The 7,981-nt window shown below is 33.3% G+C and overlaps 1 pseudogene; it reads left to right on the top strand.

The window, feature by feature from the left end:
- The first annotated feature begins 276 nt into the window (after nt 1–276).
- Nucleotides 277–1,202, top strand: LOC143381375 (mitochondrial carrier homolog 2 pseudogene; annotated as a pseudogene).
- The last annotated feature ends 6,779 nt before the right edge of the window (nt 1,203–7,981 follow it).

Raw genomic sequence — 7,981 nt, 5'->3', positions numbered from 1 at the left:
AGCTTCATGTTAAAGCAAGCTAAAGTTCAATGTAAGAAGAGGCATATACAAACTTATATTTTGCTACATGGTACAGACTCCTCAAATAAAAATAAGAAAAATAATATTGTTTAGAGGATTAAATGGTATAATACATAAAAATACATTAGAATATGCCTGACATAAGAATTAAATGAGGAGTGGGCCAGTGGAGCCCGTGGCCCCGGCATGTGATCTGCAACCAACTCTGTCGCTTGGTGGCTGGATCTGTCTGTCTGTCCATCCAGGGGTGCCACCATGGCAGAATCAGCCAGTCAGGTGCTCCTGGGCTCTGGTCTCACCATCCTATCTCAGCCGATCATGTATGTGAAAGTGCTGGTCCAGGTGGGATATGAGCCTCTTGCCCCAACAATAGGACAAAATATTCTTGGGTGGCAAGTATGTCAGCTTCCTGGTCTCTCTTGTTACGCTCAGCACATTGCAAGCATGGATGGGAGGCATGGGTTGTTCACAGGCTCAACTCCAAGACTGTGTTCAGGAGGCCTTGGAACTGTTGTCCGTGGTAAAGTTTTACAGCATTACCAGAAATTAGACAAGGTTGAGGAGTTAGGACCTGCAAATGTACCAAAAGAAGGCTCGTCTTCCTTTAAGTTATCAAAGAGACAACTCGACAGATGATCGCTCATTCTGCTGCTACCCTCATCACACACCCCTTCCACGTGATCACTCTGAGATCTATGGTACAGTTCATTGGCAGAGAATCCAAGTACTGTGGACTTTGTGACTCCGTAGTAACCATCTATCAGGAAGAGGGCATTCTAGGAATTTTTTGCAGGTCTAATTCCTCACCTCCTAGGTGACATCATTTCCTTGTGGCTCTGTAACTCACTGGCCTACCTCATCAAAACCTATGCACAGACATCGAGGTTTCCACCATGAATGAAATGAAAAGTTACTCCCAAACTGTCACAGGATTTTTTGCCAGTATATTGACGTATCCCTTTGTGCTTGTATCTAACCTTATGGCTGCCAACAACTGTGGGCTTGCTGGTGGATGCCCTCCTTAGTCCCCAATGTATAGTTCTTGGATAGATTGCTGGTGCACGCTACAGAAAGAGGGAAATATGAGCCTAGGAAATAGCTTGTTTTTCCCGAAGGTCCCCTTTGGGAAGACTTATTGTTGTGACCTGAGAATGTTAATTTGAAGATGTGGGGCAGGGACAGTGACATTTCTGTAGTCCTCGACGCACAGAATTTTGGGAGAAAATGTTGATTTCTATACAGTTGGCGTGCTTTTTTAATAATCATTTAATCTTGGAAAAATGGGGAAAAAAGAATTAAATGAATACTGATTTTTTTCTTTTTTCTGTTCATATGTACTAGTTTACAAAAGTCATCTGGATTTTACATAAAAAGTATGAAAATTAAAGCATCTCTTTACCAACTTTCTACTATGATTTATTTTATATTGACAACCCAAATATTCTGTTTATCTGAAATGAAATATGTTAATGTTGCCTACAAAAGGACACTCATGGAGATTAAATAGCAATAAGTCTTGATCACATTATTTTGCTTGACATAAACAAAAATTTTATTCCTTCCATGATTTCAAAGAGTCTCGATACATTGTAAACCACTGATTTTTATTGTATAGAAGAGTAGAATGTAATTTTTTATGTTTAATCAGTTCTATAATTATTTCAAAGGACAAAATTTTCGCTGAGTGCACAGACCATTATCTATTCCAAAATATTTCAGCTACAATGTTCCTTTGATTTATTTTAAATGTTTATCTCTAATACAGGGTTACATGAACTCAAGAGTTGAGCCAAAGGCTACATCTTAATATTAAAGTTTTAATGGCTTTTTCAGGTAAAATGCAGATTGGTTGCTGCTATTATTTTGGGTGGTCATCCAGTTCCATCATTAATCAGCTATGAAATGTTAAACTCTATGAACTGTAAATTTCTTCATCATACTAGGAGAGTTTGGCTGAGTCACTGCAAAATCTGAAATATTCAATAACTTTAATGGAGAAGAGACTTGACCTTTTCTTCTAAATCTGTCAATGACTAGTTTTATGACTTGGATGAGCCATTTAATCTTTTTTAAACATCAATCACCACACCTATAAAAGAGAATGGACCAGATAAACCCCAAACTGCCTTTAAACTGTGTGTCTTTGTGTATACATTTTACCTAGGACACAGAATTTGAGAGTAAGTTCCAGAATATCTCAGACAAAAGGTAGTTTAAAAATGGGTGTAGCTCTGCACAACAATCAACTCAAAATGGGTCAAAGACCTATTAATTAGATCTGAAACTATGCCACTCCTAGAAGATAATATAGTGTCAACATTCCACACCTAGAAGATAACATAGTGTCAACACTCCAGCATATAGGTATATGAAATAACTTTCTCAATAGGATCTCTAAAGCTCAAGAAATAATGCCAAGAGCTAATAAATGGGATGACATAAAATTACAAGCTTCTGCACAGCAAAGGAAACAATTAGGAATCTAAAGCAAAACCTGAAGAATAGGAGAAAAATTTTGCTAGCTACTATTTTGACAGAGGATTAATATCTAGACTATATAAAGAATTCCAAAAACCTTATACCAAAACATCAAATGACCCAATTAATAAATGGAGAAAAGAATTAAATAGACACTTCTTAAGAAATACAAATGGACAACAAATATAAGAAAAATGTCCGACTTCATTAGCAATTAGGGAAATGCAAATCAAAACTACATTGAGATTTTATTTCATACCAGTCAGAATGGTAGTCATCAAAAATCCAAATAATAATAAATGCTGGAGAGGATGTGAAGAAAAAGGAACACTTGTATACTATTGGTAGAATTGTAAAGTTCTACAAGCACTGTGGAAATCAATATTCATGTTCTTCAAAAAGCAAGGAATGGAGCTACCGAGTGACCCAGTTAACCCCTCTTTGGTATTTATACTTAAGAATTAAAGTCATCATACTACAGTAATATGTGCATGTTTATAACAGCAGAATTCACAATAGTCAGATATGGAACTAGCCTACATGTTCATTAGTGGATGATGGATAAAGAAAATGTGTTATCTATACACAATGGAGTTTTATTCAGCCATAAAGAAAAATTATGTTACTTTCTGGAAAATGGATGGAACTAGACACCATTATGATAAGTGAAATAAGTCAAACTCAGAAGGTTAAGAGTCATATATTTCTTCTTATGTGAAATCTGGAGAGAAAAAAGAAAAGGTAGAGGTGGATATTATGGAAATCAAAGAGAGATTAGGGAGGGAGTGGGGAAGTACTGGGGAGTGTATTGGCCAAATTATGTTTGTTATGTTATGTGTATGTACAAATATGTAACAACAAATACCACCATTATGCACAAATATAATTCACCAATAAAAGTTGTTGAAAAAATGGGTGGTAGATTGTATGAGCTTTGATTTCCCTGTTTTGGGAGCAGTAAGTTATAGCTAGCCAGACAATAAGGTTATCATGATTCATGTATGATTTAACTCAATGTAGCAATGGTTGGGTACACATAGAAATATATGATCACACACAGACATATTGCTTAGTACATACACATTCCTTTGCTTAGTCAGCAGAAAGGAACTATAAGCAACAGTACACCTATAGCAATAAACAGATTCCCATCCTAGGGCTCTCTGGAATGTGATTTGAAACCACTCTAGGAAACTAAATAAATAAATCCAGATCTTGGTTGCTAATATCATTCACCAATTAAAACATCCAAGATTCTTTGGAGAAATTGCTATCTATGATTCAGTCAGAAGTTATACAAAATGAGCCAGGAGAATCTAATTTTGTTAGGGAATATTTGAAACAATATCCAGAATTATGAGTTTCGGTAGAGTCAGAGGCCACCTGAAAGAGCTCCTAACAGCCAACGCTAGAGGGATTTAAGCAACAAAATAAAGTAGTATTGGATTTATAGCCTAAGGTGATATAAATAATTAAATAAATAATTGAGTAAATTAGAAGAAATAAACCTCTCATGTAGAATCATAAATAAGTTATGTATTTACTCATTGCTCAATAGAGAGAGTTAAAGTACCTATTCCTTAAGTGTGAGCTATGCATAGTTAGGTTCTTCCAAAGAGTACAGAGTGAAAATAGGTAAAAAGAAAAACTTTCCAGTGGCTAAAATGACAAATAATACTCCAGCCAAGTGATCAAGGTCAATATCATATAATGTATGTACTCTTGATATACTATGATGTAAATGGTACTTTAGCTCTGTCATCTTCTTCCTCACCTTTCACAACACAAAATGAATCATGGGGAAAACATTTTTAAAAATTGAGAAAAACTACAAAATACCTGATCACTGTTCTTCAAAATTAATATCTAGGTCATGAAAAATAAAGTCTGAGAAACTGTCCAATCCAAGATGATTAGAAGCAGATATGATAACTCAACATACTGTGGAATCCTAGGTGTGATACAGTAACAGAAAAAGAAAGGCACTAGTTATAAATTAAGGGAATTTTAATAAAATATTAACTTTAGTTAAAGATAGTATATCAATGTTGCTTCAAGGGTTGTGAAAAATGCACAATAATAAAAATATTTTACATGCAGAGAATAAAAACTGAAAGTGATCTGTACCCAACTTTTCTATATTCTAAAATAAAAATAATATAAAATTTAATCCTTTGAATATGATGACTGAATCAGAAATTATAATTTATTAGCATTTTACAGGACATTATCATACTTTTTCTGGATGTTAATTTTTTAATTCAGAAATATAGTTTTTTGATACTTGACATTTTTCTTGTAACTTTAATGATAGGGCTATAATGCTGTTTCAAATGTTGACATGCTGATATAAATAACAGTCTATCAAAATTGAAATGCATTGTTCAAGAAGTTATAGTAGGTACCCTAATGGTCCTCTCATGAAAATAGGAATGGAAAGGCAGCTTTACAGGATGCTATAATTGTCACTTTAGAATTGCAGGGAAAATCTATTTCAATAAAAATTGGAAGATTTTGCAGACTTTCTGTACGGACTTCACATGTTTCTATTTTTAACTTTATTCATGACTGTCTTATCATTACATTTAAATTTTATTTTATTAGCCATGTCTTTATGTCTCCTAGGGGTGATACAGTTGCAAATGAGGAATAGCAAAGATTAGATGGTAAATCTGACTGTAACAGAGGCTTGATTTAAAATTTAGTAGCAATATTTGATTCCAAGGACTTGTTATCTTTTAAAATAAAGCAAAAATAGCAGTAGTTTTTGAATAGCAGTAGTTTTCCCCAGCTTGTCTAATGTAGTTGGTTAGCTAAAATATTTTCAGTGTCCTCACTATTTATCTGTCTCAACTGACAGCTCTTCACTTCACCTTCCCTGCTCTCAGACAGCATGGGGACGAAGGAGTCTTACTCTCCTCACCCATTCACTTTCTCAAACCCTCAGGGAAGCCGAAATGTCAGCTTTTGACTCTGAAAAATGTTCATTCATCACATGGAGTTCATTTCTATTTTATACTCTTCTTCCTTGTATTGTTTTCTAAACAATATAATAATTCTAGTATATAAGCAATTATAAGAGAGGAATCGGGTCAATACTTTCAGTTGTCGTCGTCTTTCTTAACTCAGTTAAGTGATCTCTCAGAGTTATCATTCAAGAATGTATTACTGATGATCTCTGACTTTATTATTTAAAAGAAAAAAACACCATAGCTAGGACATTTTGCAGTGTCTCAACTCCTAAAGATAGGGGAAACTCTAAAGTTTAACACATTTTTTAAAACTATATATCAATATGTTGGTTAAATTTTACTTAAGAACAGATTGACTCTATTGTAAAAACCAAGCATACCATAGTATAATGTAGAAACTCTATCTTTCCTCTCATTTATTGTCAATTTTTAGTAAAAATGTAGTTTTGGAGGGTATGGAGTTTGACAAGTTCTTCAGCAATATCTACTCAGTTTCTATAAAGTTTCTATAGTCATAAATCTTTAATGTTATTCTATATGTATGTCATTTCATTATTAACATACCTTTAGTTTCTCAAAATATTAGAATCTCAAAACACCTTTAGTTTATTTAAAAAGCCCATAAAACACCTTCATCTATATAGATGGAACATCAAATCTTATCTGGATTTCAGTGGTGCATGGAATAAATGAAGATATCAATTACCTTGGGGATAGAAAAATCCAAAGAAAAGGCAGGGATAGTTGACATCTGGGAGAGGGTCAGAGAGAGAAAGAACAACATTGATGAAAATTAAATCCTTAATTAGAAAAGGGTCAACACGGAGAAGTTGTTGCAGGTCTGAGTAATTACAAAATTAAATGGAATTCATGATGTGTTTTTGGTTTTATAATTTGAATATTTGGAAATTTGGCTCATATATTGCCAGTTATTTTCCCAGATATTACTCCATAGTCAAAATATATTCAAGAGAAACATAGGAGACTTATAAATATCTGCAACTTCCCTATACCGTAAAGAGCTCTTCATCTATTATGAAATACGATAAGTTAGAGTTGAACTCTCCAACTTTCATTATGTTATAGTTGACAGGCAATATGTTAATATGTTCCTATATGTCTATAATTTACAGAATTCCATTTGGACAATTTTACATTTGAACAAAATATTCTATGCAGCCCCACTGTATAAAATAGGTAAAAGAGTAGTTTGAGTGAATCTGGGAATATTCAGCATAATTCTGATTATGTTGCCTCCCTAGTAGCCTTTGCAGTGGAACCAGGTAACCATGGGGAATTCTAGGGCTCTCTGGAATGTGATTTAAAACCACTCTTGGAAACTAAATAAATAAATCCAGTCAACAAAATACTACAATATTTGGATGATATTTTTTTAATTTTTTGCAAGTCATTTGTAAGTCCTTGGAAATCACTTCACTTCCCCCTGCACGGTAATTTTAGTGATAAAATAATGGCACAAGATTAACAAAAATCAAGTATCACAAAATAGTTGAAATGAGTCAGTTTCCCATTTTAATTTCCCTCTTCTAATTCTCACAAATGTTAATAGTTCTAATGATTTTATCCAAAAGTATCCTATGCACATGCCTGCACACCCACCCATGAGCTTTTTATTTACTCAAGTGAGAAAGTAAAAATCACTGATTTGTAAATTGTTTTTTTTCTACCTACAAGTAGATCTTAAGCTATTTCTTCATATTTAAGAACATATTTATCGTATTACATATTGCAAATAATTTAATTATTTTCATAGCCTAATATTTATTATCAATGCTTGTTAAGACTATTACCTTTTCCATCTAAACATTTTTATTAATTAAAATTAGTTGATGACAATTTTTGTACAGAAATCTCTTCAGATGTTCAAGCACTTATATAGGATGGAGTCTCAGAGGTAAAAATGCTGCAGAATTATTGCAGAATTTCTCTCAAGTCAGCCAAGGAAACACATTAGTAATGACATAAAAGAGACTCTTTCTCCACTATGTGATATGCCACTATTATCTATTTTAACTTTTCCAGATATTTGGAAACAATGTTTGATTTTTAATTTTAATTGACATGTCTTAATAGCTAGTGGGTTGAGCATATTTTTATATAAAGTCATCTCATTTTTCTATGAAATACCTACTTGTATCAGTGTCCCATTTTCTAATCAATTGGTAACTCTTCAAATATCAAGGAAATTAACACTTTATAAATGGTTTGAAAAGGTTTCCCAAATTCTCTATTTAAAATTTTGTTTCAGAATTCATATTTAATATTATTTTCTTGTTTGGCTTTTGATGTGATATCAAAGATAATTGTGAATAGTTAATAGTGTTAGAATCTGTTTTATGTTGGCTAGTAATCTGCATAAAATCCACCATTGAAACAATATTCTCCCTTGATTTTAGGACTCTTGTATGTATCTCATGTAGTGTGATTTGCTGCAGTCTGGCTGGGCACAAAATTACGAGCCACTCAAGCAGGAACAAACTTTATTTCTG

This window comes from Callospermophilus lateralis, chromosome 15 (genome assembly GCF_048772815.1).
Source record: "Callospermophilus lateralis isolate mCalLat2 chromosome 15, mCalLat2.hap1, whole genome shotgun sequence".
NCBI lineage: Eukaryota > Metazoa > Chordata > Mammalia > Rodentia > Sciuridae > Callospermophilus > Callospermophilus lateralis.
This window is presented reverse-complemented; position numbering and strand designations above follow the sequence as displayed.